The following is a 14,712-nucleotide window of genomic DNA, read 5'->3' on the forward strand; positions in this document are numbered from 1 at the left end:
TGAAAGCATGACAACCTGGGTCTAATCCCTTTAGATCCGGCACCACATAAACAAAGAATCCTAGTGCACAGCCACCTGTAATCCCAGCAGTCAGCAGGTAGAAGCTGAATGATCGTGAGTTCAAGGTCATCCTCAGCTGAATAACAAGTCCCAGCCCAACGTCCCCCAGGCTGTGTGTGTGTGTGTGTGTGTGTATGTCTGTGTGTATGTGCGCACACACTTTCTATAGGAAATACTATGTATGTGTGTTTCCTATAAACTAAATATTCAAGTTGGGAAGAGGACTCGGCAGCTAAGAGCCCTGGCTGCTCTTCCAGAGGATCCAGGTTCAATTCCCAATACCCACATGGCTGCTTACGACTGTCTATAACTCTAGTTCTAGGGGACCTGACACGTCACACAAACATAGATGCAGGCCAAACACCAATGCACACATTAAAAAAAAAGTAATTAAAAAAAAAAGAAGAAGAAAACTAAATGTTCAATTAGCTGGGTGTGGTGGTGCAGGCTTTAAACCCCAGCACTCAAGAGGGGCAGAGGCAGGCAGACCTCTACGAGTTCAAGGCCAGCTTGCCTGGAATTAGGGAATTCCAGGACAGTCATGGCTACTTAGTGAGACCCTGCCTCAAGGGGGGGTGGAGTAGGGGAGAAATGAGAGAGAGTGAGAGAGAGAGAGAGAGAGAGAGAAGGCTGACAGACATTCAGGAAGGAAGGAAGGAAGGGAGGGAGAGAAAGAGGGAGGGAGGAAGGGAGGAAGGAGAGAAGGAAGGAAGGAAGGAAGGAAGGAAGGAAGGGAGGGAGGGAGGGAGGGAGGGAGGCAGGCAGGCAGGCAGGCAGGCAGGCAGGCAGGCAGGCTTAAAGAAAAAGGCTAACCCTTAAACCAGAACATGCTTTCTCACATTCTACCTTTTCTGTCGACTCCAGAACAACTGGGTAAGGCAAAGGGCAGGGCAGGGGGGCAGGATGGTCAGTGAGCAACAGGGAATAGCTATGAGTCCCACACCCAGTTCATTTTCGTTAGAAAACCTGCAGTATCCATTATTAATTTTGCAATGCTGCGTTACAAACCCATAGTTCTGATTTCTTTATCTACGAAAGGGTATTAAATACCTGTAAGGTCCTTAATAAATGTTTATTAACCATCTGAACTAGTCACTCGGATATACTAACTCATGTTTCCTGGCGTGAAGGGCTAAGAGGTTTTGTCCTTTTAACCAAAACTGGTACTGCCTGATGCGTCTAGAATTTGAAAATCATTCATTTAAACTCTCCTGTCTTGGGGGAGGACACTGTGTTAGAGATCCAAAGCAATGTGCAAGTGAATGCCTATCTCTGTCTACAGGAAGGCTAAGTAATCAGTGATAGGCAGAATGAGAACAAGCCCAGAGCTCCAAAGAAGACTTAAGGGTCGGGGATGGCTAAGAGACCGTAGACTTTTGGACGACTGGACCAGTGTCTGTGATGTGGTGGGTGGAGATTTACCGGGTGCTTTCTTAGAGGACTCGGACCGTGGACCTTGCCCACCTAGTCAAGCGCTGTTGCTCTGTGGCACATCCCGCATCCCTCCCAGGTGCCTTTGTTACGTTTCTTCTTCATGTGAAAGGATTGTGTCTACATCTTCTCTAGCCAGTCAATTATTACTTCCTCTAAATAACTAGACTTCCTTTTTAACTTGTGTGTGTGTGTGTACTCGAGAGCTTGCATGCGTGCGTGAGTGTGCATTCATGTGTGCACACACATGTATGTCTTCCTTCGACGTGTTTTGCCCTGCTGATGGAGTTCCCGTCCCCACCTCTTCCCTGTTTATAAGTCAACTGATGTCTTTTTCTTATTTCAGTTTTGTAACGCCAGCTATAAAAGTATTTCACGGGGCTGGTGAGATGGCTCAGTGGGTAAGAGCACCCGACTGCTCTTCCGAAGGTCCAGAGTTCAAATCCCAGCAACCACATGGTGGCTCACAACCATCCGTAACAAGATCTGACTCCCTCTTCTGGTGTGTCTGAAGACAGCTACAGTGTACTTACATAAAATAATAAATAAATCTTAAAAAATAAAAAAAAAAAAAAAAAAAAGTATTTCACAAAGATGAGGCTTGATTGTAAATTCACCCTGTCCCTTGCACTTACAACCTGAAACCCTCAAGACTGACAGACATTCGCTTTCTTTTTTTTCCCCCAAATAATTTTTTTATTAGACATTTTCTTTTCTTTACATTTCAAATGTTATCCCCTTTCCTAGTTTCCCCTCCAAAAACCGCCTATCCCATCCCCCCTCCCCCTGCTCATCAACCCACCCACTCCTGCTTCCCTGCCCTGGCATTCCCCTACACTGGGACATCGAGCCTTCATAGGACCAAGGGCCTCTCCTCCCATTCATGTCCAACAAGGCCATCTATCCTCTGCTATATATGCGGCAGGAGCCATGGGTCCTTCCATGTGTACTCTTTGGTTGGTGGTTTAGTCCCTGGGAGCTCTAGGAGTACTGGTTGGTTGATATTGTTGTTCCTCTTAAGGGGCTGCAAATCCCTTCAGCTCCTTCAGTCCTTTCTCTAACTCCTCCATTGAGGACCCTGTGCTCAGTCCAATGGTTGGCTGCAAGCATCCAACTCTGTATTTGTCAGGCTCTGGCAGAGCCTCTCAGGAGACAGCTATATCAGGCTCCTGTCAGCAAACACTTGTTGGAGCCATTCACTTTCTAAGCCATGCAACAGCCCTTTATGTCCTTAACGCTCATTGAATCAGTAGGTTTGTTTAGTTGGGGTTTATTCAGGTGTTGCTTTTTGCTTTTGACAGTGGTCCCCACACTCCATCCTGTCCCCACTTATAAACAGCAACAACAACAACAACAAAAAACACCCGTCTTATTGTTTCTCAAGCATGAATAAACAAAAAGAGGCAGAGCTAGTTTAAAAAAAGAAAAAGGAAATCTCGAGCACCCAGAAACTAAAGAATGTATTGAATGAAGCCTAGTTCTGCGAACGGTATTGATCCCAGTGATGGTGTCGCAGCAGATCTTGTTAGCCACAGCGTACACTACTGACCCGGTGTGGTTAGGATAGCCAGCCATCAGAGATTTGCCCTCTCTTCTTGTCACTGATACGCTGTGAAACTTGTGCAAGACAATTGATTTATTGTGTAACAGGTAAAATGACTACCTAATTTGGATTCGTGGTTCAGAGGGCCAGCAGTAAAGGAATGTAAGGAATTCACTGAATGTGGACACAGCGTTCTAAATACTAAACAAGGAAGCTTTAAAGGAGGGGGAGGGGAGGCCAGCCCTGCCTTGTCTCGTAAGATATTACATCAGGCGGTCCTGGAATTTTGGTTCTTTTTCTTTTCCCTTTTCAAAATTCCAACCCCATCAATGAATGTTAGGTACTATTTGAAATATTTTATAACTAATGAGTTCTTATTACTTATAAAATGTGGACACAGTTTTCTGCTTGTGTAACAGTAGCGTGTGAAAGAGACACAGAATCAGCAAAACAAAGGGAAACTCAGTAAATACTGCTAAAATAGGAATTAACATAGGGTTGTTTTTTTCCCCAATCTCCCTTTTGCCTACTGATGTGTTCAAGTAGTGAATATTTCTGCGCTGTTTATAGAACTCTGATGTATGTATGTGATTAGGTGTTCTTATGTGTTTAAATTTTGTTTTTAAGCCAAAAGAAACAGCTCTGCTTAAAAAAGCAAAACCGGAGATTAAGATGAAATAGAAATGTTTTGAATTTTAAGGAAGATTCCTGTCATGGTGTAGCATAGCAAATATAAACCCTAGCCAAAAGAACACAAAGGGTTAAATTTTAGTGTGTGTGTGTGTGTGTGTGTGTGTGTGTATCCACATGCCTTAGTGTATCTGTGGAGGTCAGAGGACAACTCTGAGTCTATTCTCCAATGTCACCTTTAGGGCCCAAAAATTAAAGTGAGGTTGCCATGCCTGTGAGCCAACACCTCTAACCTCAGAGCCCTATTGCTGGCCCAAGAGCTTAAAATTTAAACCACCCCATACAATAATGATCATATAGAAGATTTGATTCATGGCTAAGGGACTGTCATCTCCTTTTCTTGCACCTCTACTTCGTAATACAAAAAATGGTCATGATAGTATCTCCCTCATATTTTATAATATTTATAATATAAATGAATGAATGAATTCAGGTACATCTGCTGTCTGTGTTTTCTAGAAGAATTGGTGTTTATACTCAAAAGATGTTCATTTTTCCTAAGTTATGACTTGGGTTGGTTGTTTCCAGTCTTGCTTGAATTTTTTTTTTTTTTTTTGCATTCCTTCTTTGGTGTATAATCTCATTCTGTGACCCCCATCGTGGATTCCAGTAGGTCACACATTCGTGACTCAGGGAAGTCAGTAAATGAAACTTGATTTAGAACGGAGTTCATAGGTTGTATGGCTCACACTGGAATGAGCTTAGATTCAGCTACTTTTCCTTGGTTTAATCCATGTGGGCAGAATAGAAACAGCAAAGACAAACAAAAGCCAGGGCTATTCTCGTAGAATGACAAGTATAGTTAGGGCCAAAACTTAAATTATTCTTTATTTCTCCAGTCATCTGAGTTAGTGTTTGTTTTTCTAAATTTCCCAAGCCAAGATCTCTAGGCTTTTAGATGCTCCCGAGACAAGACACAGTACTTAACATAGTTCATGTTTTCAAATCTTTTCCAGGGCCCTACATATGGGTAGCCTCAATTTTTCAGAAACATTATCAACCAGGGAAGAAAATGAACGTTCAAATGCTAACGTTGCGTTCACATGATGGAGTCCCAGTCTTGAGTTTTCACACGTTCGCAGGAATGCGGAGGACTGCAGGAACACCCAACACCGTGGGGTTCCTTTAAGCTGAGCTTTTCTTCCCTGCACTTAATTGCGTCACGTGATGTGAGGGTCGGCTGTAGACTTAACCGAGGTACACAGAGTCCAGGAAATCCCCTTTCCGAGTTGGCTGCAGATATTTGAGTGAGATGGGAAACTGGTCAAAGTTGCTGGGCAAAACGGAAGCCATCAGAGAGATCCTTCGCTTAAAGGTTATGGGACCCTAGTGACACTGTTCCTGAAGGGAATTTCCTCTGCTGGGCTCTTACAAAGGAGACAAAGTTCCCGAGGCTGTCAGTAACATCTGTTCCCGAAGGCAATTGAATTTCTTCTTCTGGAAGTCAGTGTTTTCTTCTCTGACTAGAGCAGTGGTCCCCAACCTTCTTGATGCTCGGACCCTTTAATACAGTTCCTCATGTTGTGGCGATCTCCCCAACCATAAAATTATTTTGTTGCTACATTGTAACTGTAATTTTGCTACTGTGATAAATTGTCAAGTAAAGATCTGATATGCAGGATATCTGATATGCAGCCCCCCCCCCCCCCCCCCGTGGGGTCCAGACCCTCAGGTTGAGAAGCACTGGGCTAGTAAGTGCAAACTTAGCCTTCATTTAAAAGAGAAACGTTTCTTCGCATCACTTTTAACTTAGTATATGTTAGCTAACAAATTAAAAGGCTGAATTAAGGTGCCAAAAGTGAAGTTATTATAACACAGAAATTTACCAATATTTGACAGAGAGTTTGGCTTGCAGACCTCTGTCTCCCACCCAGTTGCCCGAGATCACTGTAATCTCTGTTGGGTGAGTTTTCCAAGGTGACAAAATGACTTCATCAGGATCCTCATTGCATCAGCTTTAGTCACTCCAAAAGCAGCAGAGGTAGCCCGGAACTGGTATATATTCTCCAGGAGCAAATCCCATTAGCAGAGAGAGCTTGAAAAAGTGTTAAGTGGCTCTGATGGCTGACGCGACACTGAAGTAGTTTTAAGAAACTGTTTTGTGTAATGTCTACGTGTAAAGTGATTATAGGCACCCATGCAGATACTGGTTTGAAAGATTAAAGTCAGCAAACCAAAACCCTGAAAGTCCAAATAGTTACAAGTCTCGTCAAAAGTTGAAGTTGCCTAGGTGAAGGGAAATCTGACGTCATCGTGCTGTGGAATCGAGAAGTTACGATTTTGTTTGTTCAATCTCGATGATATCGGATAATCAGTTACTGTTTTGAAATCAAAGCTTTTAGAAGGAAAAAAAAATGTTACTTTGTCACCTTAGGCGTTACTGCTGTGAATTTAAAGAAAACGTTCGTGATAAGGGGAAGGTCTTGATAAAACAAGCCACATTCGAACCAGTGGCTTTCTATAACAAACACAGACCTATGCAGATGCCTGAAATAGATGCGTGGGTGTATGAAGTCAGATGCGATCCTGATGCTACTTTTAAAAGGATGGTAACTTAAAAATTAATAATGCTGCATTTCAAAAATTAGGAATAATAAAAAAGTTAAACTAGGAACATTTAAAGGATGATAAACCTTACCTATCTGATATAATTAACTTCTAAGCACTGGATAAAGACTCTAACACGTGTCCATCCCCCTACACCATCCATTTCTCCTTCCTGCTGCTTCTCGGTGTGTTTTTTCAGATCTCACAGTTCATGGTTGCAGGCTGGAAGAGACTTGGTTTTTGCTGCACTTTCTAAGCTCTTCAGGTGGCCCTAGGGTTCCTTTAAGCTGCGTTTCTAGGGTGCTTCTGCCACCTTGTGCTACTTCAAATCCACTGCAGTGAACGCCGAATGTAACAGGTGATGTGTGTGTGTGTGTGTGTGTGTGTGTGTGTGTGTGTGTGTGAGAGAGAGAGAGAGAGAGAGAGAGAGAGAGAGAGAGAGAGAGAGAGAGAGAGAGAGAGAGATTTGTTGTGGGGGGAGAGAGAAATGTATGCGTGTGTATGTATGTGAAGTATGGTATGTGTGTATGGAAGAAGAAGAGATTTTGTGTCTGTGTGAGAAAGTGATTGTGTGTGTGAGAGAGAGAAGGATGGTAGTGTATATGTATGTGAGATCTGGTGTGTGTGGGAGAGTGTGTGTGTATAAGAGAGAGGGAAAAATCTGGTGTGTGTATGTGCAAAATCTGGTATATGTGTATTTGGGGGGGGGGAGTGAGAAGTGTGTGTGTGTGTGTGTGTGTGTGTGTGATATTTCCAGAGGTGAGGGGCTTCTTTTTTACTTGCTTAGATCAATACAAAAATTTTTATTTTAACCATTAAAAACTGCCACCAATGATTCAGTGGCTGGAATGCACCTGGGTACCTCCTCTCCTTGCCTCCTTTTGAAACCTCCTCCTTTCTGCCGAGAATCCTGGAAAACAGCTGTGCCTGGAAAGCCTCCGGAGCTTTCGGGATGGACTTCTTTACATTAAACGGCCTGCTGTGTTTACACAAGCTGCTTTTCACTGTCCATATTATCATTCCAGACAACATTCCACTGGCTTAGTGCTTGGAACTGTTTCCATGGTCTGCTGCCCTGGAGTTATGCTGAGTTCTAGAAAGGGGAGCCTTTACCTGGAACTTTGGCCTCCCCTGGCTTGATAGTAAACAAGCTCGGCTAGCCCTGACTCGTCTGAGATGCTCTTGGACCTTCAAGGGATCAACTCAACCGCATCTGACTTGGAACCATGGACGCAAATGATCTATACTGTTTCCAGGATGCTGGTGAGATGACCACTCCTAGCATGCTAAAATGTTGAAAATTCCAGGTCAAAGCTAGTTAACTCTTCGGTATAAGGCTCACATTGAAGTATTGCTGTTACAAGGATAGAATTAGTATCTTAGTGGCCTGAATGGCATGGAGTTGTTTATTGAGGCCTAATGAGGGGTTTTTATATATAAAACCACACATTCTTCTCAGCACAGAGCTGTGCTTTGTGGTCCTCACCGCACTTCACATTCGAGGAAACTGAGACCTCAGGTAAAGCAAGCTCTGTGGTGTGAAGGCAGGAACTTGAAGTTAAGTGTTGCTAACCCTCAAATTTACAATCATTTTAATACATCTTTCTCCGTGGCAAATGTTGAGGATGGTTGTTCTCATGCTGGTCTGATCATGGAACTTGGGTGAAGAGAGAAATGAATTTAAAGTCTGGGTCAACACCTGGAGTAGGGCATGTTGGAAAACTTGCCCGCAGCCTCTGCATCAGGACCACCTCCAGATGAAGGTCCATCGTTCTTCCTGGTGGAGCCCAGTGCTGCTGTGGTTGGCAGGGAATGGCAGGACGCTTGGATGCACTTCCCCAGCCTCCCAGTTTTTTCTGTTTGGGAAAAGCCAGTTCTGACACAGTGCAATAACCTCCAAGCTACTCCTCCTTCCTCCAGCCCGCTCTCCACTCTGTCTTTGAAACAGCCTTTCAGAAGACTAAAGACGATCTTGTCATTCTCTCTCTTTCACAGGGTTCTGTAAATGGGGTGAGGGCCTGACTCGGGCTTATCAGCAGTTTTCAATCCCTAGCTTCGTTTCTGTGCACTGAGCATTGCAAACACAGCTTCCACCCATCAGGATTAAATACCATACCCATCAAACAGACGGAAGGGACCAGTATGGACTGGACACTCCCAAGACCCAGTTCTTAGCACAGAGATTTATTTGCCCCAGAGGCACAGAGGGAGGGAGTAAGAGACAAAGACAGGAAATAGAAAACTAGCGAGAACTAGGGAGAAGAGGCAGGGGTATTTGTCCCGGAGTCACAAAGGACTGCCTCTGGCCAGAGAGGAGACAGACATGGCCCATAGGCAAGTGACAGTTGATAAAGGCAAAAGAGGAAACCCCCTGTTAGGATGAGGTATTTGATTTTAATTGGGCATGTTAATTAGGTGAGCTTTTGATTGGTAGACTTCAATACTTGAATAGCTGGACCTTGGTAGTCAGCCTCAGGAGGAGAAAGTGGCCAAATAAGGGAATAGACCTTGGTGGCTAGCTTCAGGACTGTCTGTCATCTAACAGTTTTTAGAAAGGCAGAGGAAATGGGCAGAAGGTCAAGGGCTGTCAGAACCAGGTTTGCCATGTTTGGGCTGGCTAGAGTCCCTTCATGGTATGGAGTGCCCTAGCCCACGGTCCTGTACCCGTGCACTAAGTACATCCAACCCGGTCTTTCCTAAGAGTGGATCCCTTCTTCCTCCTCTGTCCCTCTTACTGTTCATGCTTAAAGTCTCTGGCTCAGCTGTGCAGCATGGCATTCTGTTCTTTTTTTTTTTTTTTTTTTTTTTTGAGACAGGGTTTCTCTGTATAGCCCTGGCTGTCCTGGAACTCACTTTGTAGACCAGGCTGGCCTCGAACTCAGAAATCCACCTGCCTCTGCCTCCCGAGTGCTGGGATTAAAGGCGTGCGCCACCACGCCCGGCGGCATTCTGTTCTAATATGACACTAATGACATGAGGGAGAATAACCTTGTTTTATTGAGTACCACTTTACCTTAGTCCCCCTTTCAAAAGATATAATTCAGTTGTTTTTTTTTTTTTTTTTTTTTTGTATATTGAGAAGGTTGTGCAGTCATCAAATATAATTTCAGAATACTTTTTATCAAAGCCCAAATCTCTCATATCCTTTGACAACCCTTGCTTGTTACTCTTCTCCCAACTATATAATAACTCTTGATCTACTTTTATCTGTGCTTTCTTACCTTGCCTACGCATTAATATAAAGAGAATCATACATTATTTGTGAATCTGCCTGTTGTAGGGTTCTTTAGAGTCACAGAATTTATGGAATATGTCTATATTTTAAAGGAATTTATTGTAATGACTTATAATCTGTAGTCCAAGGAACCCAACAATGAACAGCTGTGCCTTCAGGCCCTACTTGGGCCCGATCATGGGACCTCTTCCATTTGATAAAAGACTGCTGCTGTGCACATCCTACTTTATGACTTGGTGGGTCAACACCTAGCTCATGATGGGCAGTACAGTTTGCATGGTAATTTGGTATCTTATTGTCAAACATTCAGTTTTCACTAAGGCCCACTAGCAGGCCAAGAGTTGTTTTTCAAAGGGAGAATAGTTGTCTGCATATGATAGTAGAGCTTTGCTCCAAAATCCCAAAAGTCTCTTCTGTGAGTCACCTACAGGGGCCTGCCAGAGGCTCCAAACAGCATCTCTATCAGCCACAGACACCTCAAGTACCATCGGGTCTGCTGGATCATATGGTCCAAGTGGTAGAGCAGCCTGCACACCAGCCTGGACTTGTTGAAGAGCCTTCTCCTGTTCCAGACCTCACACAAAGCTAACAGCTTTCTGAGTCACTTGGTAAAAGGCCTAAGTAACACACCCAAAAGAGGGATGTGTTGTCTCCAGAATCCATATAGACCCACTAAACGTTGTGCTTCTTTCTTGGTAGTGAGCGGGGCCAGGTACGATAATTTATCTTTCACCTTATAAGGAATATCTGAATATGCCCCACACCACTGGACTCCAAAGAATTTCACTGAGGTAGATGGTCCTTGAATTTTGGTTGGATTTATTTCCCATCCTTTGTTATGCATATGTGTTACCAATGAATCCAGAGTGGTGCTGTCTCCTGATCACTTGATCCAATCAGCATAATGTCATCAATAAACATAGTGCACCAATGTGATATTTTGTGGAAGAGACAGATGATCAAGATCCCTTCTAGGCCGGGCGTGGTGGCGCATGCCTTTAATCCCAGCACTTGGGAGGCAGAGGCAGACAGATTTCTGAGTTTGAGGCTAGCCTGGTCTACAGAGTGAGTTCCAGGACAGCCAGAGCTATATAGAGAAACCCTGTCTCAAAAAAACCAAAACAAAACAAAACAAAACAACAACAAAAAAGATCCCTTCTAACTAAGTTATGACACAGGGCAGGAGAGTTAATATATCCTTGAGGAAAAACTGTGAAGGTATACTGTTGGCCTTGCCAGCTGAAAGCTTCTGGTGGTCCTTATGGACAGGTACTGAGAAGAAGGCATTTGCCAGATCAATAGCTGCATACCAGGTGCCAGGAGCTGTCTTAATTTGCTCAAGTAAGGAAACTACATCTGGTACAGCAGCTGCCATCGGAGTTATTACCTGATTTAGTTTTTGATCGTCAACTGTCTTTTGTTTGTCTGTTTCTTTGGGTTTTTTGTTTGTTTGTTTTTGTTTTGTTTTGTTTTGTTTTTGAGACAGGGTTTCTCTGTATAGCCCTGGCTGTCCTGGAACTCACTTTGTAGACCAGGCTGGCTTTGAACTCAGAAATCTGCCTGCCTCTGCCTTCCGAGTGCTGGGATTAAAGGCGTGCGCCACCACGCCCAGCTCAATAGTCAACTGTCATTCTCCATCTGTCTTCTTCACTGGCCAGATAGGAGACTTAAAGGGAGATGTGGTGGGAACCACCACCCTTGCATCTTTCAAGTCCTTGATAGTGGCAGTAATTTCTGCAACTCCTCCAGGAATACGATACTGTTTTTGAGTCACTATTTTCTTTGGCAGAGGCAACTCTAAAGGCTTCCATTTGGCCTTTCCAACCATAATAGCCCTCACTTCACTAGTCAGAAGAAAGCCAACATGAGAATTCTGCCAACCTCTAAATCTATCCCAGTTATACATTCTGGAACTGGGGAAATGACCACAGGATGTGTTCCCCCAAACTGGACCTACGAGGTATTGGACATCAGCCAAAACTCCATTAATCACCTGGCTTCCATAGGCCTCTATTTTGAGGGCCACAATGTTTTTTGGGATCTCAATTCAGAACCAGTAGCCAATAGACCCCTGAAAGTCTGATTATTTCCTTCCCCCAATAGACAGTCACCCTTGTAAAACGACGTAGGTCCCTCTGTGGAAGAACTGGAGAAAGGCTAACAGCAAAACTTTTAGGTGTCAAAATCCTTCCTCAGGGAAACCTGGCCACCCCTTCATTCAAGGGGCTCTGGGTCTGCAAACTGGCTCAAGTCTGGAAATTGATTCACTGGCCGAGATTGCCTTTTGCCATGATCCAATGTAGCCTTTCTTTCCTTTGTTTGAGAATTTTTCTGCGTATACAGATCAAATAGATATGCAGTCGACTTCTTATCTATTTCATGCCTGGAAACACTTCAATAGATTAGCCAGTCCAAAGGTCCGTACATGCCATTATAAATTTCACCTCTCTTGTGCTGACCATTACGGGCTAGGTCACCATAAACGTTTTTGTCTATGCTGCCCATTATAACAACTATGATTACCTTGTTTCTGGTAATTCAATACTGCCACCTGGCTCTTGCTATCTTGGGGCCCAATTAAACCCATTGCATTTAATTCCACTGAGCAGCGGCATCTCCAACACGAAAGTCTGGCACAAGGAAAAGGGCAAGAACAAAACTCTTCAATTGTGCTGGTGCCCCAGTCACCTGTTTGCGTCTTATCGGGCTGGTGAAGGGCATCTTCTGGACCTTCCCATTGTGGAGGATTAGGCTTTACATGGCGTATCTACTCTAGCATTGCATTTTCCCTGAGCCTTAAAATCCCCTCATCGACACTAAGCCAAGGAATACCAGGTCTTACCAGCTCCTCTTCAGTAGGCCATCTTTTGATAAATGCTTCAGTCAACCATTCAAACAAACTTCTGACACCTTTTAAAACTGTGTGAGCTTCCATATTAAATCCAGAATCTCCTTTCAGAGGGCCCATGTCAATAAACTCAGCCTGCTCTAGTTTTATGTTCCTTCCACCATTATCCCACACCCTTACAATCCATTCCCACACATATTCCCCAGACTTCTGCTTGAATGAATTAGCAAACTCATTAGGCTCCTTAGTAGTACAGCAAATTTCCTCATGGACTACACTTTCTACCTCCCCTCTAGGGGCCTGCTTGGCCTTGAGTCTGGTTATAGGTCTGGAAGAAACTATTGGTGGGCCTTGAGGAACATCAGTATTGTCTTGTCTGGCATTTTCCTCTGAGAAAGTCACTGCTGGTTTATCAGACAATGAAGGATTAATTTATTAATTTTCTCATGTAAAAAAGGTATTATTTCAAGGGGTGGGGCTGAGGGGAACAATTTCCTCCGGTGGGGTAAACCCTTGAGAATCTGAGGATTCAAAGTTCTCAGCTTCAATAGGGTCTTCCCACATGTCCCCATCTCAAGTTATAGGATCCCATTAATTCTTTGCCAATTAATGCCCTTCCTTTAACTGCTGTCATTCTCTGCGGCTGAGACTTGACTTTTTGCTGTAATTCAACCAACCTTATAACAAGGGCTTCTGTTTGATTTTCTGCAACATGAGCTCTATGGCTGCTGGAGAGAAGATTCCCTTCAAGGGCACACTTAAAAACCTTTAGAGTGTTTATGTGCATCTGGGGCCAATACATTCTTATCATATAGCTCATTCTCTTCCTTTATCAAGTTGTCCAGAGATACTAAGAGCAACAAGCCAGCAAAATCATTTCTCTCTCTCTCTCTCTTTCTTCTTTTGGCTTTTCGACATAATCATTTATCTTATTTTCCCCCAAATTATAGAAAACTTCTTATACTGGGTCACCTAATTCATTACCAGTCACAATTGATTGATCAAGATCATCAAAGGTATTTGCTTCTTTAAGTTTGAAATACAGTTCTCACCACGGTCCCTCCATACTCTCTGAGCTCCCAGGAGCAAGAGTAGCTGGAGAAGTTTCAGTAGCTAAAGGTGCTGGAAAGTTATTAAACCAACTCCAGAATCTTAAAAGATTCATCTTTAGATTTCTGCTTCTCTAGAACCAATCCTGGTACCCACTTCTTAGTCAGGGTTCTCTAGAGTCACAGAACTTATGGAATGCCTCTCTCTATTAAGGGAATTTATTGTAATGACTTACAGTCTGCAGTCCAACTAACGCAACAATGGGCAGCTGTGAATGGGAAGTCCAAGAATCCAGTAGTGGCTCAGTCCCATGAGGCTAGTTGTTTCAGCTGGTCTTCTGTAGAAGTAGGTTCCAACAGATGTGCTGGCATGTAAGCGCAAGCAGTCGAAGAAGAGTGAACATTGCTTCTTCCAGAGTCCTTATGTAGGCCACCGGCAGAAGGTGTGGCACAGAGTAAGGTGTGTACCACCACGCCTGGATCTGGGACTTGCTTTGTCCCAGGCTGACCTTGAACTCTGAGATCTCCTTGCCTTAGTCTCCTGGGATTAAAGGCATGCACTACCTTGTCTGGGTCTAAACTTTTCATGGTCACAGTGCCTCAAGATCTCCATGCCAAGATCCAGGTCAGAAACTTGTGTCTTCCAGCCTCAAGGTCTGGTTCATAGGTGTGCCCTCCATTTCTGGATTGTAGTTCACTCCAGATGTAGTCAAGGTGTCAACCAGGAATAGCCAGCGCACTGCGACTTTTTCACTAGGCATGTTCTTGGGTTAACCCATGCCACCATACATAAGAAGCACATTTTTCTTTATCAGTTGGTAGGTAGTACTTTGGGGTTACTTCAACGTTGGGGCTGAGAAACATTTCTTTGAATAGCCATGCACTAGTTACTAGATAATAGTCATGCTCTGGTTCTCGTAGGCATTCATTTATGGGTGGGATTGCTATATGGTGACTCTATAGCTTTCTGAGGAATTTCCTGACATTTTACCTCAGTAGATCAGGAAGGGTTCTCAGTTGTTTTCCAACTTCACCAATACCTTCCTTTTTTCCTTCCTTCCTTCCTTCCTTCCTTCCTTCCTTCCTTCCTTCCTTCCTCCCTTCCTTCTTCCCTTCCTCCCTTCCTACCTCCTTCTCCTCTGTGCATGTGAAATCACCATTACTCAAGTTTTTGTTGGTGGTGTGTTTCCTTGTACTGGGAAGAACACAGCCTGGCTTTCTTTTGCTATGCTAGATTCTAATCATTATTAAACTCGGATGCCAGAGGCATGCTCAGCAAATACCTGCAGAGTGAGCTTGGAGACCCAAG

At 43.8% G+C, this 14,712-nt stretch overlaps 1 long non-coding RNA gene across 1 annotated transcript in view; it reads left to right on the forward strand.

Moving 5' to 3' along the window:
- Positions 1-14,712, forward strand: part of Gm36283 (predicted gene, 36283) — a 34,366-nt gene that overhangs the window by 11,999 nt on the left and 7,655 nt on the right. The gene's annotated exons all lie outside the window — the stretch shown is intronic.

This window comes from Mus musculus, chromosome 10 (assembly GCF_000001635.26).
Source record: "Mus musculus strain C57BL/6J chromosome 10, GRCm38.p6 C57BL/6J".
In the NCBI taxonomy this organism is placed as follows: Eukaryota; Metazoa; Chordata; class Mammalia; order Rodentia; family Muridae; genus Mus; species Mus musculus.